This window comes from Phocoena sinus, chromosome 9 (genome assembly GCF_008692025.1).
Source record: "Phocoena sinus isolate mPhoSin1 chromosome 9, mPhoSin1.pri, whole genome shotgun sequence".
In the NCBI taxonomy this organism is placed as follows: Eukaryota; Metazoa; Chordata; class Mammalia; order Artiodactyla; family Phocoenidae; genus Phocoena; species Phocoena sinus.
Genome location: NC_045771.1, coordinates 60,656,875 through 60,684,093, shown reverse-complemented (window position 1 = coordinate 60,684,093; position 27,219 = coordinate 60,656,875). Strand labels below are relative to the sequence as shown.

General features: G+C 37.6%; 1 long non-coding RNA gene across 1 annotated transcript in view; it reads right to left on the bottom strand.

The window, feature by feature from the left end:
* Nucleotides 1-1,273: 1,273 nt before the first annotated feature.
* Nucleotides 1,274-27,219, bottom strand: part of LOC116759575 — a 210,966-nt gene continuing 185,020 nt past the window's right edge. The window contains exon 3 of the long non-coding RNA XR_004351477.1: nt 1,274-1,371. This is a non-coding gene — a long non-coding RNA (uncharacterized LOC116759575). The remainder of the gene's footprint in view (nt 1,372-27,219) is intronic.

Sequence of the window (27,219 nt, the reverse complement as noted above, 5' to 3'; positions counted from 1 at the left end):
ATGCAAGAGAACAATAAGGAGATGGTTCCTTGGCTTCTGCTTCTTTGGCAATGGAGGAGAAGGAGGTGGCTGAAGCTAGACACGTTGTACATGCCCAAGCCTTTTGCAAAGTCTCACCCTATTGAGCAACAAGAAGGCGACTGTCTCCATGTTAACACCACCAATGACAATGTTAAAACTGAATTGGCTAGGTTTTTTCATTGAAATCCTGGCTTAAAGGGTGTGTCCATGTGCCTGCAAAACATAAATGGAAAGAACTAAAAGGGAAGAGAAGCAAAGTGAAATGACTCCTTTCTTGGCAAGGAAAAAAAGATTCCATTTTAGAATGAAGGCAGTTACCACTATAGCTGAACAAAGAGCTAGTTTAAAGACAATAACCAATCACTTAAATAGAGAGGTCTTTACGTCTGTGAAACTCAGTCACCTACAAACTGAACTATCTAGGTAACTGTTAATTTATCATTCAGGCCAAATGTGTTTTCTGCCATCATTTTCAAATTCTTGTGCTGAGCTAGAACCGTGCCACACCTATTATTGCAGGTACTCTTCTGCCTCTTTGCCTTTGTGCCTGCTGTTCTCTCTGCCTGAAATGCCCTTCTGGTCTTTTTACACTTGGGGAATGCATATTCACTTTCTAAATTCTGTCTCAAAGATCTTCTCCACCTTTTCTATGCCCCGGAAAGAACTGGTTGCTCCTGAGGGGCTCTGTTCAAATTTTACCACAGGACTACGGTTTTCTTGAATTTGAAGGTTGTTTCTTGTTCATTTCTGTATTCTTGGTGCTCTGTACAATTCTACACACTATGCATAATTAACTTTGCTCTAACCATAGGGAAGAAGCCTGCTAGTTATCCAGACTTCAGTTAATGATGATATTTGTTAAGATGGGATCTGATTTCTGACACATGTTCTGGATTTTTGGTTTCATACAGTTTTTCCTATTTTCATACAATCTGAGGGTGAATGTGGAGGATCTATATTGCTTTAAGAAAACTTGTACTCCAAGTCAGTAAAATCTTCCTTTTGAGTAGAATCTAGGACTTTGGCATTTTGCCATGTAGGTGAAGGGAGAGAGGTTCAAACATGACTGAGAAAGCCAGTGTAGGTTGAAGAAAAAGGAGGAATGATATCAAAAAGGCAAACTTTGTCTTCAGTACAAAATGATGTTTCTTAAAATTGGGTGTGTCAAACCAAAGCTACCTTCAGGCAGGTTTTACTTGCATAACCTGCATATATTCAGAATCTAGAGTTTTGACTGACCTTAGTTTCAAAGGCAGGATTTTTATGTGAATAAATTCTTTCATCCATTTAGCAGATCAATCGTCAGTTTTCTTAAGACTCCAGGCACATTTATCCTCTGCATTCTTTCACCTATAATAGAAGAAAGCCAGAGCTCTGAATTCATTTAGTTCCTCTCAGTGCTTTACATTAAAAAAAACATTTCCTTAAAATTAAATAAAATGAATCCACTTAATTTTTAGGAAAATTTAACATGTAAATCAGCAGAACACACACAATTACCCATAATACTGATACCTGGAGGTAACCACTGCTAACATATTTATTGGCTCATTCATTCAACAAACATTTCTTGGTATATAAACTTATTTCCAGAGGTATTTGTTGCATCTATATGCCCATAACCACACTTTTTATTTACAGAAATGGGATCATAATATCCTTATTGTACTATTAGTATTTAATGTACTATTTGTACACTTCTCTCCTAGGCGTTCTGTTTTATGGATTACCATGATTCATTTAACCAGTTTATTATTATTAGGTATTAAGGCTGTTTCTAAAGTCTTGGTATTACAAACAGGGCCATACGGAACATTCTGTAGATACTTCTTTGTCTTCTTGTCCAATTGTTTCCTTAGGAAAATTTTTAAATAAAAAATTCTGGGAAAAAAGGAATGCAATTTTTAAAGATTTTGATGTATTAGGCTAATTTTGCTCAGAAACATGGTTATCACTCATTTTTTTATTGAATTATAATTGCCCTACAATATTATATTAGTTTCAGGTGTACGACACTGATTCAATATTTTTATACATTATGAAATGATCAACATGATAAGTCTAGTTGCAATCTGTCACCATACAGAGTTACTACAATACTATTGACTGTATTCTCTATACTGTACATGACATCCCCGTGACTTATTTACCTTACAGCTAGAAGTTTGTACCTCTTAATCCACTTCACTGGTTTTGCCTAACTCCCCAACCACCTCTTCTATGGCAACCACCAGTTTGTTCTCTGTTATCTATGAATCTGTTTTGTTTCATTTGTTTTGTCTTTTAGATTCCACATGTAAGTTAAATCATATGGTATTTGTCTTTCTCTGACTTATTTCACTAAGCATAATACCCTCTAGGTCCACCCATGTTGTAGCAAATGGCAAGATTTAATTCATTTTTATGGTTGAGTAATATATATATTTATAATATTTATATAATATATATATTTATATATAATAATATATAGTATATATTATACTCTATAAATAGTATAGTATGTATAGTATATAGAATACTATATATAGTATTTATATATATAGTAATATATATATTATATATATATATATATATATATATATATATATATATATAAACATCTTCCTTATCCATTCATCTATCGATGGGCACTTAGGCTGCTTCCATATCTTGGCTATTGTAAATAGTGCTTCAGTGAACATTGGAGTACATATATCATTTGGAATTAGTATTTCCGTTTTCTTCAGATAAACACCCAGAAGTGGAATCGCTGGACCATATGGTAGTTCCAGTTTTTTAATTTTTGAGAAAGCTCCTTACTGTTTTCCATTGTGGCTATACCAATTTACATTCCCACCAATAGTATATAAGGGTTCCCTTTTCTCCATATCCTCACCAACACTTATTTTTTGTCTTTTTGATAATACCTATTCTAACAGGTGTAAGGTGGTATCTCACCATGATTTTGATTTATATTTCCCTGATGATCAGTGATGTTGAACATCTTTTTATGTGTTCATTGGTTATCTGTATGTCTTCTTTAAAAATGTCTATTCAGATCCTCTGCCCATTTTTAATTGGGTTGTTTGGTTTTTTTTGATATTGAGTTGTATAAGTTCTTCATATATTTTGGATATCCACTCCTTATTGGATATATAGTTTGCAAATATTTTCTCCCATTCAGTAGGTTGCTTTTTCATTTTGTTGCTGGTTTCCTTCACTGTGCAAAAGCTTTTTAGTGTGATGTAGCCCCACTTGTTTACTTTTGCTTTTGTTGCCCCCCCACAAAATTGTTAAGATCAATCAATGGATAGATCATCTGGACAGAAGCAAAAAGGAAACACTGGCCTTCAATGACACATTATACTAATGAGCTCAATAGATACATACAGAACATTTTATCAAACTACAACAGAATACACATTCTTTTCAAGTGCACATGGAACATTTTCCAGGATAGATCACATGTTAGGCCACAGAACAAGTCTCAACAAATTTAAGAAGACTGAAATAATATCAAATATCTTTTCTGATTACAATGGTATAGAACTAGAAATAAATTACAGGGACAAAATTGGAAAAAATACAAATCTGTGGAGGCTAAACAACAGGCAACTAAACAATCAATGCATAAATGAAGAAATGAAAAAGGAAATTTAAAAAATCCTCGTATTATGTGTTAGAGTGCTTGTTTTTCCCATACCTTTACCAATATGGAGTATTATCATATTTAAAACTTTTACTAATCTGATATGTTAAAAAATAGTATATTGTTTTAGCTTTTATTAACTCCTTAGTTGTGTTGAACTTGCCTTTGTTGTACATTTGTGTTTCTTCCTTCACAAACTGCCTGTATATTTTTTGCCTTCTCTTTAAAATTAAAGTTATTGCTTTTTCTTATTGATTTGTGAAAACTCATTATATATTAAAGATATTAACCTCATTACATAGTAAGGTATTCCTGAAATATTAACCTGTTCTTTTGTTTATTGTTTTTTAGTGTTTTATTACTCATTAGAGAACTTTCATGAAAAATAAAGGGAATTCATAATCTTGCTCTTAATGTGGATTTGTTTTTTTTCTGAAGGCCTCTGCTTTGTTATTCTTCTCAAGATTTGTAAAACTGTGAGCCAGAAGAGTGATTGGTCAAACTGAATATCTAGATATGGAATCTAAAAAGCAATATACCTAAGCTTCTTTTCTAACTAAATGGTTTATTTTCATTTCTGTACCCTACTTTTGGCACCATGTGGCATCATGTGAAGATAATTTTATAAAATATAAATGTTTATATGCCAAGGGAATATTCTTATAGTTCCACAGTTTGTTGGATTAGATTGTAATCTTTGGGATTCAGGAATGAAAGATCAAAATTCCCAGGAATTGTCAGGAATTCCTGAAAGTATAACTTGTTTTTATCTTTAAAATACTTCCCACATTTTTTGTATTCTTTACTCACAATATTATGGATATTTAAAAAATTTATTTTACAGGCATAACTTGGAGATACGGTGGGTTCAGTTCCAGACCACCACAATGAAGGGAAGAGCACAATAAAGTGAGCCACATGAATTTTTTGGTTTCCCAGTACATATAAAAGTTATGATTAGGGCTTCCCTGGTGGCACAGTGGTTGAGAGTCCGCCTGCCGATGCAGGGGACATGGGTTCGTACCCCAGTCCGGGAAGATCCCACATGCCACGGAGTGGCTAGGCCCGTGAGCCATGGCCGCTGAGCCTGCGCGTCCGGAGCCTGTGCTCCGCAACGGGAGAGGCCACAACAGTGAGAGGTCCGCGTACCACAAAAAAAAAAAAAAAAGTTATGTTTACACTATACTGTAGTCTAGTAAGTGTGCAAAACCTTATTGTCTAAAAAACAATATACATACCTTAATTCAAAAATACTCTATTAATAAAAAATGCTAACCATCATCTAAATCTTCAGTGAGTCATAATATTTTTGCAATAGTAACATCAAAGATCACTTGTCACAGATCACCATAACAAATATAATAATAATGAAAAGTCTGAAATATTGTGAGATTAGCAAAATATGACACAGAGGCAGGAAGTGAGCAAATGCTGTTGGAAAAATGATGCTGGTAGACTTGCTCCACGCAGGGTTGCCAGAAACCTTCAATTTGTAAAACGTGCAGTATCTGAGAAGCTCAATAAAGCAAAGAACAATAAAACAAAGTATGCCCGTAATGAGTAAGAAATATCAAGTTTGGAAGTATTTACAAAGAACTTATTTTGCCTATAGCAAATATTCAAATGCTGTAAAATGCCAGCGAACACTATTGGGTAGTATTCAAACAACATAACACTCAAATCTCTCAACACTATGCAGAACCATGTCTCTCAATTGCCAATTTAAAAACTCGTATTGCTTCCCAAACTTGTTATTTCTTGGGATACCACTCATAGGACTTGTTTAAGGTATTCTGTGTATATAAATGTACTAACATTTATTTTATTTGCAAGCATGACTCACTGTTAGCACCAGCCAGCACTGTAAATGTTCACTTATAACATAGCAACAGCTACAAGCCAAACTGACTGATTAGACTGTGACCTCTTCTTCCCTCTGTGCTCCTGTTCCCATTCCCTGAGATTCTGGTCAACCTTAACCTTCGACTGTTTGTATTCACATTCCCTGCTCCTGCTTTTGACCTGATGTCAGTGGAGCTCTTCAAATCAGTAACATCTTTATATTGACAGCTACATTTTAGTTCTTGCAGGAGAATCAGAATAATTTTTCCAGTTTTCCTAATTTCTTAACAGATTTTCCTGGAGATTTAGAAAAACACATCAATAGCCCAAGAACTACTAGGAAGGAATTCCCCCATGGATGGGCTACCAAGCCTGACCCCTCCAGGACCGACCAGGGCTGCTCCTTGTGGACCCAGGCTGGGTGCAAGGCAGTGACATGACGGGGCCACACAGGACTGGGCTTCAGGAACCCTGGGTTTTAATCCTGGTTGATCCATTAACTATAGCTCTGGAACCTGAAGTCAGTTTCCTAATTTCTCAGGGCCTCAACTTGCATCTTTAAAATAAAGCCCTCTTGTTAGTTTAAGAGAAGCTGAAAGTGTATAGGAGAAGAAAAAACGCTTCTCGTCTGCGAGGCCTTGAGGTCACTGTGAGGGCAGAAGAACAAAGGTGTGTCAGGAAAGTCTCCTAGGTGGGATAGGGGTTCTCCGAGCCCCTGGAGGAGAGGCTGGTGGCTGGTGTTGGCTCTGCCGTACCTCGCTGGGTGTGCTCCAGCCAAATGTGCAATTGGGAGTGCAGGCTGCAGCCAGCAGCAGACTCCAGCTCACCCAACTGGTTAATTTCCAACTTTCCTTTTCCTTTTCAGACATTTTAGGATTCTCTGTGCTAAATCCAGACCACGAAGAACCTTATTTGTTAGTATATGAAATAACGATAAAATAATAATAAAAATGTCTATCATTAAGACTAAGTTCCGAAGTCAAAACCAGCAACAAGTGTGATTACCTCAAATGTTTCTGTCGATTTGACAAGGTGGGGTGGTATGGGGGAGCAGTGTGTTTTTCTTCATAAAGGTAAGGGGTTGGTGCTAAGTATAATTCAGTGAAAATTAATAATAAACATGTTAATTTGCTTCTGGGAGCAACAAGTGTTGTTTAATGTAATTAGGTACTGTTTGCCAATTCTAGGCTTGTCAACTTAACTTGTTTTGAGTAGGAGGAGTTCTGAGCAGTGCAGGAGGAGTTAGATTAGAAAAATATCTTGGGAAAGAGCTATCTAGTTATGCCACATTTAAAGGTTTAAATTGCTATAAAACATTTACCATCCACAGAGGAATTAAAACTTCCTGGTGAACAGTCTCAATTTCACATACATATTACTAAAGTGGATTACACAAAATACACACCCACACCCACACGCACACACATGCACACCCTACATTCCCTATCTAGCCTACTCTTTCTCATCCTTCCAGTCTCTGAAGCCTGCCTGGAGCCCCCAGGTTCACATCAGGCACCTCCTGGATATTCCCTCAACACCTTGTCCTTTGTCCATCAGAGCGTGAATCCCAAAAGGCTGCGTGGTCTCTGAGAGCACAGACCCCACGCTGTCCATTTCACAGCTGTATTCTTACCATTACACACAGAGACTGACATAGAGAGTGAACTCAATACATATTTACTGTGGGCCAGATGCTGAGCCAGACACATCACATACAAAATCTTATCCAATCCTCTCAACAACTTTGTAGGATAGAGATTATCATTACAATTTATCAACGAAGAAACTGAGGTCTACAGAGACTAAGTAATTCATTGATGATAACAGGGCTAGTAAGTCCCAGAGAACTGATTTCTGAATATAGTTATTGGTCATATGACTGTATTTGCTGCACTGATTCAAAGACATGAAGGACATATTCACTGGCCTTGAAGAGCTTACTCCTGAGTAAGAGTTCTGTGTACATATTCTGTCGTAGTTAATTCTTGAGACTAAAATAAAACATCTGATGTGTTCTGAAGAGATTTTTAAAGAGGCACTCATTAGGAACATTTTGCATAATAAATTTTTTTCCACAGGTTTCCTATAGGTGGGGTAACTATTGCCTTTGTAGTTTTGTTATAAATTTTTCAAGAGGATACCACATATTTGGGCTTGGACATATATCGACTGATTCTTCATAGCTCATTGACATTTACTGTTCTTTCTTAAAATCCAATTTTGATTTTATCAAAATCTGCTCAAACCAACTTAAATGAAAAAGCACAGGATAATCAAGTTATCTAGTTATACAAAAGAGCACATGCTAATAATCACATTCATAGTTGGATATTTCATGATTACTTTTGCTCATAGGTGCTGAAAGTAGTTTTTTAAGGTGATCTGATAAATTTCAGAAGGACAAAATCGATAGCATTTTGCAAAAGAGGTATTTTTTCAAGAGCTAGTTTAGTAAGTGAGGAGGTTTAGGGGCTCAGGAATCAAGACTGAATGGAAGAGGATTTAGAGATAACCCTATTTCTTGGGGAGAGAACCAAGTTAAGGAAAAGAGTTAAGAGGCCATTCTGGCATGATAATTGGAGATTTTTTTTAAAGGGCAGAAGTGCATGCCTTTCAAAGGACCTGTCTTTTGAACCTGGGGCAGAGCTTCTGACCTTCATAAGCCTTCCTTCATGATGAGTGATATATACAGCAATTCACCCAGCTGGCTTTGGTCCTAGTTACTCTGCCTTGCTTCTTGTAAATCCATATGGCTTTGGATTAGATTTCCCACTCATGAATTTGCTCTAGGACTCTCAGATTCTAGGCTGTTTGGAGTTGAAGTGTCCTAATGATGTGGCCTGGCACAGTCCATATTCAAGGCTATTTATTTCATTGGATGGTGCACGTTTTATTACCTCATGTTTGACCTCAAGCAGCTGATCCAGGCCTTCCCCTGGGTCAGGTTTTTCCTCTGCTATTTTGTAGCAGATAGCTCTTAGGGATTTCACTCTACCTTGCTGACCATGATGGAACAGTGCAGTTCTGAAGAGGGGTATCACCATCTAGAATGGAAAGGTTGGAATTCAGAAGTATTTCAAATGAAAAGTTAACAGGATATTGTAACTAATTAGATGTAGGTGGTAAGGAGAAGAATCTTTGTAAAACAAGGTTTTGAGCTTAAGAGACTGAGGAAATGGTGCCACCTATGAGAGAAGTAAGAAGGACTTAGTTTGTGGTAAAAGATATTGACCTTGAGACTTCTTGTCAGGTACATATAGAAGGAATTTGAGGCTTTACATGGAAGCCTGAAATAATCTTTTCTGGAGATAGAGACTGGTGATTGCTGATATTCTATGGCTGGAAGGGATTTCAACTAAAAGAAGCGGGGAGGTGGCTTATGGTGGAACCTTGAGGCGTGATCACACAATGAGATGCAAAGAAGACAGGAATCTTTGAAGGAGATTAAGCCAATCTTGTGAGAAAGAAAAGAGGAGAACAAGGTGAGGACTTTGTAAGAGAATCTGAAGGAAAAGGCAGCGTCAAAAAGTAAATGGCCAAATGTCAAGGACTGCAGAAAGCTCGAGCAGGAATCTAATTATGGGGAAAGCGCTGATCAGCTCAGAAGAGCAGTTCCAGGAGAGGGCCACCTTAGTTTCTCTTGGTGCCCTGGAGGAATCAGCTCTTCTAAGAGGAGAGGGAGGACAAGAGCTTGGAATGCTATCCCAGGATGAATCTGAAACCAGCATGGGTGGCCATGGAGAGTGAGGTATCATGTGGGTCGAGGCAAATGAAAGCAATACATAGCTAGCCTTGAGACAGAAAGCCCCTAATTCTATAAAGTTAGTATTCTTTAACCACTAAGCCAAATAAAGAGCACAAATGTTGGAAGCCAAAAGAGACATTGCAATGGCCTTGTAATATAAAGTTAACCTCACACAGTTATTGTTATAATTTAATCTGTTTATTTTAATCCAACGAATCGACACATTTCCAAGAATAAGCAAAAGCAGTTATACAAATTTGCATAAACTTAAGATCCAGGGCCAGAAAGGCTAGGCCCAAAGATTTCAGTTGGAAAGGATAGGGAATATAAATGTTAATGATGAGTGAAAACTATGTGATCTTAGCCTGAGATGCATTCTTTGGCCTTTTCTGAACTAAGAGTATTGCAGAGATCATGCAACTGCCATGGATACTGCAGCAGACACACACAGTAGCATTTGATTAGAAGTCGATATCACATACATGGCTGGTGACAGGCACCAAAATCAGCTGTGTTCATGTTATGACTCGAGTAAGCGTGGGCAGGGATTTGATGGCTATAGAAAAATCACCAGCTCTTTTTCACCATTGGGCAAGTGGAGGTCACACTGTCACTTAACCTCTCCAGGTTAAATTTTCCTTGAAAGAAAAATGAGGAGGTTGGACAGATTATCTCTAGTTCCATTCCAGAAGTAAAATTCTGTAATTTTCTGACTTTAAGATTCATCTTCTTATATCCATTAAAAAATTAAAAATTCGACATAAGATGTTTGCTGAGCTCTTGATTAATTTAAGTCTGAGAATAGGATGGACTACAGCAGCTTTTGTAGACAGACAGAAATTTACGCAGACGTTAGTCCTCAGAATTCTTGATTTTGCACCTCTATTGTTAAAAATACTGTTTGAGCACAAACTTCAAATGTATGCATATTTATTTATAGCTAAATATATATACTGTTGGACTTATACATATATTACAAAAGAGACACAAAAAATGAGAAAAGTATGACATAAGAATAAAAATAAATCTAAAGCGAACATCTAAGGATCTTTCCCTACCCTACATCTTAAGGTATTATTTTGTGCACTCCATTGGGCAAGCATGGTCTTTGGAGACCATTTAGAGATAGGTATTTGCCACCTTACACTAAAGACTTAGTAGTGTGGGAAATGATTTTCCAAGTCAGCAATTATGCTATTTGATAAGAAAGTCTTCCTAAAACCTAAATATATTAAATTAGGAAATAAAAGCAAATTAATAAAACATGGTAATCCCTTGCTTTTCAAAAAGACAAACTCTTCTAGACAGCATATCTGAAAGTAACATGGTGAATCTGATTTTTACCAAGCAAAGTTGGCAAGAGAATCTGCATTTAAATGAGGAAAAGCCATATTAATAATGAAAAATCTCCCCAAATCCCATGTACTACACTTGATTAAAATTATCGAGTAAAGAGGTTTAGTATTATCACATCTGTGGTGTAATAATTACTATTATTCACCAGAGGGGTCATTTCTGTTGGTAGGTCGATCTGCTTCCTAGACATTTCATTTTCCTTGCTAACTTTTGTCAACACTGAGCTTGTTCTGGGGCTGTCAGCCATATCTCTGATATGAATGTTTACATTTGAGATTTCAGATTATGTAGAATAGAGTCACGTTCTACTCTATTATAGATGGGGGCACTTATGGAGTCTAAGCTATCTAAACTGCTAATGACCTTCAAATCCTGTTTCCAATTCTCCTGTCAGAACCAGAGGAGGCAAGAATGATTTTCTTTACAAAATGTAAATGGTAGAAAGAAGGTTAAGTTTACAGGTCATTTCTTTAAACAAATCTAAATAACTTGACTCAGACAAGAAGAGCTGATTTATATCTACCACAACAAACATAAGACACATATCTGTACCATCACTTGAATGGCTTTAAGAAGCCATTAAACCTGTTGGCCCTTTACTCTAAAAACCAGTAGTTTAAGATAAGCTCTGTTAAAAATAAATTGCTGTCGTTAGCAAATATTATTCATTAAACAAATAACATTCATTAAAGTAATTGATCCTTTATATTAGGATTCATCCTCAAAGCATGTAACTCACTTGCTGCAAAACAGTATTGACAAGAATGGCTGGGTCTGTTCGGGGACCCAGCATCCTGGGCCAAGGAGATGCAAGGTCAGTTCAGGAACCACATAGGCTCCCAATGGTCAACACTGACGCATTCTGACCTACTCTGACCCATCCTTACCCACTGTGGTCCATCTTTATTATGGAGAAAATAACATCTTCCATGTTCTATGGCACAGAACTTGAAGGTCTCAGCAAGGATGTGGGAAGAATAAAATCTCTTTGGGGGAAATGTACTATATATTGTCTTTGGGCATTTGGCATCCATTTATATCTCACTCTCTGTCTCCCTCCCCTGTACTGAAGGGCTGAGGATAAAATTTGCATTTTTCAGATTCCTCAGCAGCTAGGATTCTGGATGTATTATGATACGCGCTTGGAAGAGATGTGGAAAGCAGGTGGAAGTTGAAGGCTGTCTTTTTGCAAGAGTGGCAGCTGACATCTAAGCTCTGGACTCTACATTTCTCTTAGTCAGCAGCTTCATGAGTCGGAAGCAGCCATGTTCATTGCAACAGATGTATGAGTAGTAGCAGTAAGTTCCTAAAAGCTGGTTCACAGCTGACCATGAAACCAAAACACCTGTGGCAATCCCCTGACTTATGCTTTTCTAGCCCTGCCAATTATTGTATGATCATCTGGTTTCCTGTACTAAATCCCTTTCTGCTGGAAATACCTAGAGTGGTTTCTGTTTCATGCATTAAATACAGAGAGTCAGAAAGACTTTTGACCCTATGCATAGATAACCTCTGAAGGCCACTCTGTGGATTGGAGTGACTCTCTCTTTGGCCACAAATACAAGCCCATTGGTTTTCAGAGCAAAATGTCAGTTTTGCTACATCAGATCTTTGTTGGGATATTAAAACCTTGAATGCATGTTCTCCAGTACCTACCAAAAGCAAATTTACAAAACATATATCTGAGAAAGATATGTTAACTCTTCCTTCCTCTGATCTTTTAAGCTTTATTCCTGTAATATAATTTTAATTGAAGTTACTGAAAGTTAAGTAAGAGTTTTTCAAATAACCCTTATGTAAGAATCTGAGTGACCAATTTCTACTAGCATTTATTGCCAGAAAAGCATTTGTTTCTTTTGGTGATCTTCATAATAAGAATGATGTAACCCTCATTTTCTTTCCCTTATTTTGCTCTCTCAAAAGCTCAAAGTCAAATTAGGAATTAATTGTAAGTGCTTTTCCTGGCAAAATTACTTTTATCCTCTGTCCTCTTGGTTTCCAATCATTTACCTCTACTTTACGCATTGTACCCATTAGGAAATGTGTACATGGAATTTACTTAGAAATAAGGAATAAGGGATATCTGTACTATATATAAATAAAAATAGAACCATTTCCTCCCTACTCTGTATGAGTAACTGCTATTAGCCTTAGTGCTGTTTTCTATGTAAAGTCTAACAACATCATTTTATATTTCTTAGACATCGATGCAAAAACCTCTTGGATGGTGTATCTTACACATAAAATAAAGAGTGCCAAGGAGCTCTTCTGAAAAACAATTATCTTCTCAATGCTTTACAATTCTTTAGTCCTAAAGCTGATTCACAAAAACATGAGTCAAAGCAAAGCAAACAAGAGTATTGTAAACAGCAAAGAGTTAACTTGAAAAGTATGAGTAACAATGAAACACAAAAATCCCCCTCAGCTTTTTTGTTTCTAATATTCTCCACATACAATTTCCTGTTAGTCTTTCTGACTTTTCTGAGAGATATTATTTTCCTTTCCAGTACCAATTTCAGCAGTGATGGCCTAAAAGGTTCTGGTGCCCCAAGTGAGACTAGATTATAGGACTCCATATGGGGTCAAAGATAGGAGGGTTCTTAAGGATTTTTACCAACAAAACAAACGCGGTGGGGTTTCACGTCACTTTAAGTAAAGATACCAATACAAGCAAATTCTCCTCTTGTCATATTGATAAAGAAGCAAAAGACTCCTCCCGTCACACTGGTGGGAGCACTGATAAACTGAGTGGGGAACTGAACTATGAGCTGGGGTGTTTTGTGAAATTCTCCACTCTGATGTATATACACCAAGTGGAGAATGTACACACACACATACAGATATTTGAGATCAAGAAAGAGATTTTAATTTTTTAAACAATACGTGACCTTTAGTAGGTGTCCAGGAAGTCTAGCATAAGCACAAGAAGTTTCTGGGAAGAGTTCACCATCAATGACGAATTTACTTCCCGCGGTGACATAAGGGATTAAACGATCATAAAGGGGAGGTGGGAAGCAATGAGAAACACACTATCTCTTGCCTATTTTTTCTTCTTGAAGGACTCATGCTTTCTGTGAGTTCCAGTGTCTTGCTGTCTGAGGACCAGTATGCAAAGGGGCTCATAGACTTCTTGTACCTTTGTCTTAGTACTCATTGTCTCCATACAGGCAAGCTGCTTCTAACAATTGTTAGTAATCTCACTCCTTGGACTGTTGTAATCTTGAAGGAGGGAGGAAGTAATTAGTGCTTTTCAGGATGTTGGAGAAGTGCCAACAGAATATTTGTATTCATTTTTCCACTCCAATGTCCTGAAAGCCAAATATGAGTTCCATGAACTATGAATTGTTCCCCTTCACGTAACAGTTGTCTTCTCAATTCCATAAAAGGTAGAATCAACACTAATTCAGAGAAGCCTTGCTTGCTCTACAAAACACTGCTTTACTTCTTCAGGATCAGGAGGAAATGGTGCCTAGGGTTGTGACCAGAGGCTCTGTCTGGCTGTATTCCTCGCCGGCACAGCACAGGCTTTGCAATCAAGCAAACTGGGCTGGCGTTCTGGCCGCTTCACATCTCTCTCTAAACCTCAGTATCTTCATATGAGAAATAGGGACAGCAATTGACTCTCATATGGCTGTGAGGATTAAATAAAATTATGCAGGTAAAGTATTTAACCAAAGCCCAGCACCCACTAAGACCTCATTAAATATGAGCTTCTGAGGTAGCTTCAGGGACTAACTCCTGCTGCCTCCAATCTCCTGCTCATGGTGTCTTGGGTTCTGTCTGTACATCTGTGCCTTGCACTTTGCATTGCTGACTGGCTGGTTCTTCCCATATGTTTTATTTAAAATTAAGGATTTAATTGTGATTAGTCGACAAAGCTAATTACCATCTTTTTACTGAGTGAAGCCCTTTCAGATCATCTTTCAGTTAAAGGTAATTCTATCACAAGATACTTTATTCTGGGACCATTAGAAAACGCCAGTCAGTTATTATTAATTCTTCCATAACCTCTTCTATTAATTAGTCTTGCTTATTCAGGACTAAGACTAGGATTATGATCTGGATAGTATCTGTATTATTTTAAAGACTTGTTTCCACCCGCTTGTGTCTAATTTCAGGGCCAGTTAGAATGCTCTTTGTTGAGGATCAAACAAGGGGCACCAACTCTTTAGTAAACTGCAACATAGACTCTCTAGAACTGGTTCTAGCCTAACCCTTGAAGAGAAAGCAGGCCAAACTCTGCTTCCTCATGGTGTTACATTTCTAATTAGCTGCAGAATTCTTTCTACTCCAAATGGCCCCAAGCACCCAAAGGCAACAGCAATCTAAACTAGCTTTTAATTTTTTGGAAGTCATATTAGTAAAGGTCTTGTTACGTCATGTGAAATGCTGCCCGGCTGTTTGCCAGAGATGTTTAGAGGCAGCCTGTTACTTTATGGGTGGCTAATACCTGAGGTAAAGTCAAGGAAACACGAAAGTTCTCATATTACTTGAGGTTAATTATCTGTGTGGTAAGGCTTAAATATTCAGTTTAACATTTCTGATTTGTTCATCTCTCCATCTAGATGGGCGTTAACTCGAAAACTGAAGGCATGTTACTATCAGTAGAGTTTTGGGTACTGATTTTTATGAGTGCTATGGATGAGCGCACTTAAATTTTTTTTATTGTGATTTTTGTACAACAGAGCAGCCAAGAAATAAAGCAGGAGTCCGTGAAATTTCACATATATGAGAAAATCCAAAGCATCTTCATATTAGGGTTAGGATAATTTCCATTTCTCTGAAAGTAAAAAACCTAAATCTCAATTTTCTTAATGTACCTAATGTCTTTATGTAATGTATTTAAGGGAATTATTGGAACAAATCAGTCATTTTAATTGCCATTAATTTTTCTTATTTTTTACATGAGATATGCATTAATTTCTCTGTGGCATTATTAGTTTTAAAGTTGAAACAGCTAGGTTTTAGCTTTAGTATCTGGCCAGGAGTTAACACACAGCTGGGTAACTATGCAATCATTCTAAGAGAATTTATCAGGTTGCAGGAAAATTGTGAAACCAATGGATATTTTCATAAAACAGATCATAGACTCCTGTGGAACTTATAGATAAATATTATCAGGAAGGTTCTGAGTCACCTGAAGAGAAAGTGTTAACCAAATCAGCACAGAAATGTCTAGTTGTTTTTCTCTTCTTGGTATATAGAACTAAACCAAGGATGAGGGCTATGTGGGCACGGACTGTCTCTACTTCCCCCTACCCCACAGATAACAATTTGTGGACAATATGAAATTTAAATGAAAACTAATATGAGTGATAGTGATTCTTTATTTCTTATACCTTTGCTGAAAGTCAGCTTGGAGTAAAATGGCTCAAACGCTGACTCTGTGAAGAAACAGTGGTCACAGAACTGATGGCAATTAGGATCATGACAAGTGTTGAGAAATTTTAAGGATTCTGCCATGAGTTTGTCACTTTCACAGCAGGGCATGTCATGACATTTGAGTTGGATTTTAAACGTACAGTTTGAAATATTCAGAATCTTTTTTGTCTGAATATGGGTCCTAAGAATGTCTCTGATATGAATGAGAGATGGGTGAGTGCCATGGCTTAGAATGCCTACTTTGGAACTGTTCTTTCCATTTTTTCATGTTTACTGCACGTGAACACAATAACTCCCCATCTAAGTAGGTGGAGAGCTGAACATAATTTAGGTGAAATCTCACTGCTCATTTCTGTGGACACTGGTATCACCAAAACATCAGTGCTCAGATGAAGCAACTGGGGAAAATAACCAGTGCCAAATAGGTCTTGGTTGGGAGAGACTGCAGAGCATAATTGAATTTGTTCCTGTGGCCTCCAGAAATCTCAGTCACCTGAGGTCTTCAGTGTTAACTTTTCCATTTTCTCTTTCAAGAAATCAAACCCGAGAAGAACCAATTTAAAGATGTTTCTGTTAGTGATGATTTCTCTGCTGAGATGTATACGGTTTTCCCATCTAAAAGAGGCTGCCCAGCATGGAATTGGGTGGAAAGGTAAGGGAGGGCAGGGAAATTATTAGGTATGTCCTTCTGCTCCTTTCTGAGTGTTATGAAATAGTTGTATGGATAGTAATAGTGACAGGTGAGCCTAGCAGAAAAAACCCAAATAATATACAGAAACACACAGTATCCAGAATCTATTATTTTTCTGGTGTGTGTGAAAAAGATATGCAAGAAGAAGTCACACAGCCTGCTCATATAAAAAAAATTAAATTAAATTAAAAAACTCCACAAACCCTACTTCCTAAAGAACAAGCTAAAAATCAAATACATGGAAAACCTACAGGAATTAGTTCAGATTTTCCTATTTATCTTTTCTATGTCTATCTCAGTTTCCAGGAGCATGAGGAGCATCTAGTCTGAGGATACAGCAGCCAAGCTTAAATGATGGTCCATCACACAAAAGTCCCTCTAGTCTGGCCGCATATTTTAATACCTGAGCAGAGGAGGCACAAAGGAGGGCCAGCTGCTTGACACTGTGAGCCATTCCCACCTGATGTTTTTTCAACACCCTCTGTGTGTGTAGCTCTACTAGGACTTTGGCAAAGGTCAGCTTTCTAAAGATCTTTTGTAGGCAGGAGACTTAGAGAATTTACATTCTAGAAAGTGCACATTGACTAGGAATGTAAGATCAGCCCGACTTCCCTGCTCCTTCATCTTGCTTTTGCTCCTCTAGCATCTCTGGCATCAGCACATAGCTGTCTCCAAACTGCTCCAGTTCCCAAACCAATCCTCACCAAGGCAGGGATGAGAGCAGCAGCTCTCAGTGGTGGAAGGAGGCTTTGCAAGAGTCAACTGCACTTCTAGAGTTAGGGTCTAGGGGTCCAGACACAGCCTTAGTTGTTACCATCAAAGCTCCTTGGAATCACCTCTCCCCCAAACACGCTCATACCGTGGTCACTGAGCCTCCTTCCTGACAATTAGACTCAGCTGCTGTTCCTTAGGCCTGGGGCCTCACCGGAACTCCATCCATCTCAGCTTGCAGGGATACTGCTCAATAACACATTTCCTGTTGAAAACTGCTTGCCCTCCTAACTCCTGCACAGAGCAGGGGCAGCCTCCCCTTCCTCTAAATGACCAGGGTGCTTGATCTTTTCTTTTCTGGTGGAATTTATCACATTGTACCTTATAATACAACTATTCAAATTTTAGAATGTCAGTTTGTTAATGACAATACCATTTCATCTTTGATTCCCACACAGTGCCACTAAGGAAGGAGCTAAAATTCTCCATGTCTTCTCTGGGCCTAATCTGTGCCTTACACGAGGAGAGGTACAAAAAAAATTTGCTAAATAAATGATTTTTACATCCAAGTGTTCCTTCAGCCTCTGGTTCTCAAGCCTTGCTAGTGGCTATGAGAAGGTAGTTGATCCTACATGCAGAGTTTTAAGGAAGTAATTAGGTGTTCGAATGCATACTGTAGAAATGAAATTTTGGATTTTCAAACTCTCCAGCCAGGGACCATCTTGGAGGACTCAAGAGTGAGTAGATGACTGACAGCAGGAAAATGAACATTCATCCTGATGCTTTATTGTACTTTTGCAAGAAAAAATGAAGACACTATAAAATTCATTGTGGTATTTAGGCACTCATTCATTCACTCATCCATTTACAGATTACTCATGAAAAATGATTATTTTTCAGCTGGTATTATACAACATATTAGTCACAAGCTGAGTTCAGCATGTTAAGAATTCCAAGGGTTATTAAATGATTCAACGTGTGCTCCGTGTAAAACAGTTATTTTTCCTAGAAGGGTGCATCTCAAACTTTAACATGCATACAAATCACCTGGGTGGTCTGGTGAAAAGGCAAATTTTGATTCTACTGGATGAGATGGAACCTGAGATTCTGAATTTCTGACAAGCTCCCAGGTGATACTGATCCTGTTGGTTCATGGATCATACTACTAAGAGGGAAGGCTTTAGAGGAGTTTGTTCTGCTCTGAGTAACTTTCTTTAAGAGTCTAACAGAAGAAAGACCTGTGCATGATCTAGGTTTTTCCTTCCCAGTATAACGCCATGGGCAAAAGAGCATCAACTTTTTGAGCATCTATAAAATGAGATAAAATCAACTCTGCCTATCTTAAATGAGTTGTTACGATTGTATGAGATGTATGTGAGTGCACTCTACAAATAAAAAGCACCATGATTAATGCTGATAATGACAATTAAGTACTAATTTCACACTTCAGTTGAAATGTGGAGTCCTGAATAATGAAAACTTAAAATGCGAAAAAGACAAAAGGTTTCATAACACGGATATCTCACTGGTCTGATTTCTTGACTGACAGTAGAGTTGGGTGGCTTCTGACACAGGGTGGTGCTTGGGTAAGAGACACGTTAAAGACTGTTTTCAGAAAGCTTTGCTGTGTGCCGAGCGGGGGTGATTTTTCCTTTGTTGACATGTAAACAGGACATCAGTAAAGAAACAAATTCCATACTAAGGCTTTGGTGTTAAATTTTGAATTTACATTTTTATCTCATTTGACTTGCACATTAACCCTAGGCATTGATATTATTTATTCCTATTTTAAAGATAAGGACCCAAGAACTCCATGAAGGCAAGGGCTATATTGTTTTGCCCATCAGTATATCCACAGCAGTAGCACAAAGCTGAAACACAGTAGGCATCCTAAACTATCTGTTTAATGAATGAATCAGACTCAGAGAGATGAGGTGCCTTGCTTATGGTGACATGCAATTAAGTGGTAGAGCAAGGCATTGTCCCAGATCCATTTGGCTTGATCCCTGGAGTTTCTCATTCAGCAGGTCTAAGCTGAGCCCAATTATTTGTGTTTTTATGAGTCACCCCATTGGATTCTTTTGACTCAATCATTTTTGAACATGTATTTATTAAACATGTAATATATATCAGTCACATTCTAGGCGCTAGGGCTCCATCAGCAAACAAAACAGGCAAGAACCTCTGCCCTCATGGAACTTAAGTGTCAGTGGGACATCAGGCCAGCTTGAGAAACTCTGCATTAATACTGTGATGATAATAGGTTCTGTTTATTCAGTTAAAATTAGCATCCAAGGGAGATTTCATTCATCCCTTCACCAAATTTGTTGTGAGAGCTAAGAGCATTCTGGGCAGATGAAAGCAAATACAAAAGGTCTTCTTTTGATAAGGAGTAAGGGCTTTTGGGGTGGAGCAATCTTTTTTTCGTGGGCCTGTTTGGCATCCCTGGCCCCTGGCATTAAATGCCATGAGCACCCCCTCATTTTCAGTTGGGACAACTGAAAATGCCCAGTCCCCCTTTCCTGTTGAGAACCACTGGATGCACTGAAGGAGAAGTGTACTGGTGGGAGGAAGCTCTGGCTGAGCCTCAGAAGGCCTTTGGAGTCTTTGAAGGCCTTTCAGCCCCTAGAGGATTTTTTGGTTCCCCCTTCTGGGGATCAGGCTCTATTTAATTACGTGGAGGTACTTTATTAAGACAATGTTGTATTTTAATTATCTGTAAAGCTCCCACAGATCATCATTTTAGATTTTTGAATTGTTGCATCGAAGGGTCTTGATTGTTACCAGTTAACATGCATTGTCTCCCTCCCCCACTCTCTTATTCAAAATGATGAATAGAAATTTCAAGCAGGTGAAAGAAGGGGGCAAATGACTCCCTGAGTTTTAAGTGTCTGCTACTTAAAAAACCTGTAGTTACTTATTCGCTTAAATGAGTAACCTGCATAACTGCCATATTTTTAGTCCTTAAAAATCTATTTTTGCAATGGAAATCTTCATGCAATCAGTATAATCAATTGCAAAATTAATAAACCTGGGCGATCCTCAACACAGCTTTTTTTGCTTTGAGAAATGAGGGGAAGAATATCTCCATGTGTGGTTTAGACCTGGAAGATTTTTAGCAACAAATTCTGAATTTTATGGCCTTACTTTGAAGTTGCTGATGATGCTATTTTTCTGTCATTTTCTTAAACGTTTTTGGTGCCAAACTCAGCTTTTAAAATGGTCAGAAGGCAGCAACTCAGGGAACCTTTTGCGGTGGGGCGGCGGGGGGAACCAATTTCTGAAAGAACTTTGCATAAAATTTCTGTATTAACTATTCCTTATTTTAGAAAAATAGCAATGCTAGTTACATATTCATGGAAACGTGGAGGTAAATGGGAAATCAACTGTTCATCTCAAGATTTTCATCTTGTTAAATAAGAGGTGTGCTTCATTCATTGTCATAATATCAGGAACAAAGTTGTTAATGTAGGTGTTATACAACAACACAAAGTTCAGATGGTTGAGGACTGTGACTTCCTATATGGAATCTAAGAAAGCTTTTAGTGGGGTTTGTGCTGGGTGGGTGGCAACTCATATTGCTCTAAGAAATGCAATTAGTTGCTGAAAAATGGCTCTGTTTAAACAGTCTCAGTGTAACCATTGCCAAAATGTCTTTGTCTGGAAGACACTATCCAAGTAATGTTATTGGAAATGTCATAAAAGAGGCAAGGGAGGTGTTTTTAGTCCTCCCTGGGCATTGCTTGTTTTGTGAATATTAATTTATTGTTTATTGCATGATGTAAAGCGAGTCAAGTGTCCCTCACTGAATGCTCCATAGTCTCGTTCTCCTGAATTGTGCTAGCTCTCACGTGGTACTGGAGTGCCTACTCCTGAATAGCTGTAGCCTGCTTGAAGTCACCATAGGGAAGCTAAGTTCCATAATTTCTTATAGTCCGCATGTAGTCTGAAATCGAAGTCTGCAGAAAATTTTAGACATCTATATCTATAGTTATAGTATATATAAACCTGGCCAAATGATATAACATATTTTTAGAGGTCCTTTTTCATCCAAGTCAACAACAAGGCATGCTGTCCAAATGAAGAACATTTTAATTGTCGATTTTTTGAAGTTTTTGTTTACTTTTAATCACTCTCTAAGCGAAAGTAATAAAACGAAAAGGGAGGGGTACATTTTCTGTTCATAATGGGCCTCATTTTGTTTGGCATAGCACAGAACTGCCTCCAGTTTAAGTTCTGTTAATGAAAAGTCCAGTGGTGTAAAACGACAAACTCAGGAGTAGTTTGCTATAGAAAACCTAAGTCAAAATTGGTTACATCCACAAGAGTTGGTTTTCATTTTGCTTGGTTGGGGAAAGAAAGTAAATTAATAATCCAAGCCCTAAGCTCAATTGCTAATACTGATATTCTAAAAGCGTTATCTAAGTAGAAATTTGCAATAAATATATATGTAATCATGACATATTTTATAGAGTTGAAATTTAATTTTGAATTATTTTTCTATTTAATGCCAAATAAGAAACACAGTAAATTAATGGAGAGCACCTTTTTAAAATACAGCCTAGTGGATTTTTTAAAAATCTGTTCATACTATTGGAAATGTGAAAGTAAAATAAGGTTTTTTACTTTACAGTTCTTTTCCTTACTTCTTTCATGTGTTTGAAAGCAGAACTGTTTTTTTCATGAACAGTTAAGACAGAGGACACAATGAAATACAAGTGCTATGTAAAGACATATCCTCATTTAACAACTAGCTGCTATAAAAATAAATTATACCATATGACTCAGGGAAGTTGTTAATAATTCTACTTTGTTTACATTATGCTTAGAAAGCAACATAGCTTAATGAGATCAGATATTAAGCTAATGGTGTGTCTTGGAGTCATAACGTTTTCAAGCTCTGCCAAAACCATAGGCAGATTGAATGTGGGTAGTTTTTACTGATAGTGTTTTCAAAAGAGGAGATGAATAAGGCCCTACTTGGTATAGAGGTTATGCATTCATTACCTAGGAAAGAGTATTAAGTACACACAAATTACTAAGCTGCTTTGAAAGGACACAAATAACATAAATGGGGAAAATTCAAGAACCATGGAGGTATTTTTATTTAAGAACTATGAATAATAATCATCATAAAAACCTATAGAAAGCCCATAATAATAAGTGACCAAGTAACCAAAAAAGTCATGTGGTCATGTTCTAAAGCAGGTGACCAGTGTTTAGAATTCCCATTTTCTACAAAATAAAATTTCTTCCTACTCCCAGAGCTCTTTGGATGAATTAGTTAAAATGAAGTGGGCCATAGTTTTTCATTTTTATGATTCAGAGAAACATTACACTTCTTAACCATGGAGTTGCCTACTTGATGTTTAAAATAAATGTGATATTCAAGTAGATAACACTCACTCTCATCCACCTTTTATTAAGGGCATGACTGACTGTTCATGTGCTAGAGCAATTTCTCATTGTTTTCATGAAAAATGCAAAAGTAAAAGTTACTGGCTGTAATTTTAGTTGCCATAAACCTGGATGTCTCTAACTTATAACACTTAATTAGAGCACAACCACCCAGCACAGCAGAATATCTAGCAGCAGATTCTTTGCAGGTTTGCTTTTTGCTTTTTCAAAATCAGCTTGGTATTATTTCCTCTCTCTCCTTACACTCAAGCTTTGCAAAGTGCCAAAAAATAAAAATAAAAAAATAAAATAAATAAAAAGAAGCAATCCCAAACACCCACTTTGCCAAATTAGTGAGAAGGCAGGATCTGTGAAATGTAGAAATTATCCGTTTGCACCAGTAGAACACGTCAGCTGTACGCGCACAGCTGCCATGTCAAGCAAATGCACTTTTTCTAAAGGAAAGGTACAGCATGTGTCAATACTTTCAGCTTTACATAAAAATAAATACATTTCAAAATAAGTAAGACAAGGGCAACAAGAAAAATATTTTGCAAAGCTTATTGCTAACTATTGAGAGATGACGTGATGCTATTTTGTTCTTGCATCCAGAGAGTGACAGAATTTCTAGGGATGGAGGGAATGTACATAGTATAGTTTAAATTAGTTCTAGATCCAGAAAGGCATTGCCTGTCTTGAAGACAATGCTGTCAGATGAGTATAAGCTGGCAAAACCTGGTGCTGTAAGATGTGTGTGTAGGTTATTAAGCCATATTACCTCCCAATTTTTCTATGAAACTAATTCTAGTTAAAGGAGCAAAAGGAAGTGAGTGTTATGGATGGTGGTTAGTCCATCATCCCTTCAATTCCTATCTTGGTGATTACAGAAGTCTCAGAGAAATAAATTCATAGGCAGTCTCTTCTTCTTTATAGAATGGTATCTGTATTGGTTATTATTGCTGCATAACAAATCACCCCAGGAAGTTAGTGGCTTAAAACAACAACAATCATAACATAATCTCATAGTTTCTGTGGGTCACAAACTTGGGATGGGCTCAGTTAGGTGGATCTAGCTTGCAGTCTTTTACACAGTTATAAATAACTAGTAGTTGGTGCTGAAATAATGGTCTGGAGCAGTTGCTGGCTGGCCTGGCATATCTCTTCCTATCTATCTCTCTATCTTCCCATGTCTCCATCTATCTATTGTCTTCACATACTGTCAGGGCTCCTCCATGTGGCCTCTCCTGGTGGGCTATGTTAGGCTTCCTCACAGTATGGTGGCCGAATGGCAGTCTGACTGCGTACATGGCTGCTTAGGACTCAGTATGAGTGTTCCGTCCAACAAGGTGGAAGATATAACAGTTTTTTTTTTTCTGACCTAGGTTCAGAGTCACACAGACTTCTACCACATTTCATTGGTTACAAGGAAAGAGGATAACTAGATTCCACTTCTTGATATGGGAGTGGTAAGGTTTAGAAGATCTTGTGGGAACAGAGATATTGGGATGGCCATCTTTGGAAAATACTGCCAGTGTTTTTTACTCTGAAAAGGTTATTTTTGCAAAGTTGGGGATGGTGATATTTTGAGTAAAAGTAAATGTACTCTCTGCTAGTAGGTAACTGATGATGAATTATTATAGTAAAAAATTAAAATAATAAAAGGAATCTAGTAGTCTCTTGACTCCTTGAGGCAAGATGTGTTATTTGTTAGTGATACCGCTATTCCATGGAAATTCTAGTAATTTCCCTCATCATTAGTAGGTCTTTGTTATTTCTTCTGCCTCAGGCCTGCCAGTAGGTCTGGAATTACACCCTTAGTTGAAACAGATTCACTTTTATTACAAAGATCCAGCAACAGTGGGAATAACAGAGAAGTAAAGGCCATTTGGCTCAGTTAGGTTAGGAAAGAGGAGAAAACTCATGTCGACATTGAACTGACAGAGGGGATAAACTATCTTATGCCAGTCTGGTAATCTCTCTTGGTGCAACTTTCCCCTTCTGTGAAATAGAAAGGAGCAATCCTGACAAAACAATGGTGAATCAAAGCTCAGAAAAATATTTGGGAAACAATTTGCAAATACATGGTTCCATCTGAATGCCAACTGGAAGATGCAATTATAGCTCTTGGATTGGCTTGCCTACATGTCTATGGCATGGTCTTTGTCTTTGGACCATGGACCCATCACCAGGACACTTCCTTTGAATTTTTTTTTCCTCTAGTGGGGTTGGATTTCTGCTAAGACACCCACATTCCTACCTGGTCTTCCTCTCCAGCAGTGGAATGTCCTTGCTTGGTAGCTGGCAGGGTGAGCTAAACCCCTACTAAGAGGAATAAAATACTCTGAATTTTCTGACACTTTGGTCTATTAACAGCAAATTTTCACTAAGTGAGAAAAATAAGTCCGATCACAAAGGTCTGCAAAACCTCCGAGGCAAATGCCTACTGAAATCTGATATAAACTTGAGAATGAGCAGTACATAGGCACTTGCATACTTGAAAGCAGAAGCAAGAATGTGGTACTGTAAGAGGAATGTTTAGTTCACAGGCATCAGAAGCCTACCTTAAAAGGGTAACCCAACAGAACAAAGATTGTTTCACTACTTGGAAGTCAGTGAAAGCTCATACTCTGCAAAAGGATTTGGTGGTGCCCAATGAAAGGGCTACCTGACTGATTATAGTACTACAGAATATCTGAGTTGGAACTCATCTCTTCAAGATCGTTAGGCTCTTCTGAATGTGATGTTCTGAGATGAACATTGCTCCAAAATTCCAAATCTATGGGATATTTAAAACACACTTACTGCAAGGCCTCAGAGGCAGATTGCGGTCAGCTTCATGCTACAGGATAGGAAAGGTAATACTTCTTGGTGTTTAGATAAAGATGACCACTTATCTTTGACACTCTCAGCTACCTTTCCATTCCCATTAAATAATTCCTGATTTTAAGATATTTGGAAGGAATCAAACCCCAACCGATCTTAAAAAAGCAGATTAGAGATATAGTAATTATTGCCCAGATAAGGAGATAAGAAAAGTTTCTAACAATCCTTTAAGTCAAATTATTTACCTTCAAGAGGCTCACCTGGATGGCAAGCACAGCTTGGTGCTTTTGTAAAGTCCTCGAACTCTCTTCTAAAAGAAGCCATGTTTAAGTAATCATCCATTTATACCATTTATACTGGCAGATAACTGCACACCAAGCGACACTTTGTACTTTTCAGAGAAAATCTGCAAGAAACAGATTTTCCTAAAATGGGATTTCAGTGATATTTTGAGTTAAACACAGTGTTTCTATTGTTTCTGTACTTTAGAGTCTTTACTACCAGTGAACAAAGAAAAGCAGTGATTCCAGAGACTTTCATAAGGCAGATAATATAGATGGTATTCACTCTTTTGCATTGTTCCTAGTGAAAAACTTCCACTGGGCTAATTCATCTTGGAAAAAATTTCAACTTTGTATGCACTGTTGAAAACTGGGCATGAGAACAATAAGGTACTCCTTGAAAACATAATATTTCATGGATTCAAGATGCATCAAGGAGGCATAACCCCAGACAGAAAGACTGAGTTGCTCTGGATAGAAAATTGATACAAAATGTAGAACTTTGAAACCAAAAACCTGCCTACTTTTGCTTAGCAATTGCATACTGTGGTTTCTCAATGTGAGCTTTGTATAAACAGATTAACTTTGTTTTCTAAGTGTTTCCAAAGAGCCTGGAAACTAAGGATCAAGTACTGCTTCTGCCCAGCCCTCAAAAACCAAGGAACTCTTCCCCAAGCTCAACACCTGTTGTTGAAAATCTACCACACAGTGGCCTTCATCTTCTATGCCAACAGATGTGAAGATGCCCAGAGGTACCTCAGGTGTTTGTGCTTCTAAGTCTCCTGGGGGCACCAGGAAGGGGAGGGAAAATGATTCCGGAATTCCAAAGGTCACTGCTGGATCGAAATAATGAAAATTGCCCACATGTTGGAAAAAACTCAGATGTGATTACTGGAAAGTCTGGCAATCAGACCAAGAAGAACTAACTGGGTTAGAGTTTCATTTACACTTAAAAAAAAGGGAGAGAGAGAAGGAAAGAAAAGAAAGGTGTGCCAGGGTAAGAGAGAAATAATTATCAGCCTTCAGGCTACCATAATTAACAAATTCAAACAGAAAATGGAAGAACTCTTAAGGGATCAAGTGTAACAATCACTCATTTCTGAAAATAAATTTAAGAATTTAAGTGACTGAAGAGAGTGAAAATTAGACTATTTTTTTTTGCAATAAAGGAAGACTACAATATATATTTGAATTTTCTTTCAAAGCACTTATTGTGTCTGATAATCATTTCCTTACAACTATTTTATTCTAAGGACAGCTTTTCTTTCTAATGTATTTCTCACTACTCTTTACTTGGCGGTACTGGAGCTCTGCATGGTGATGCTAACATGATTGTATATGT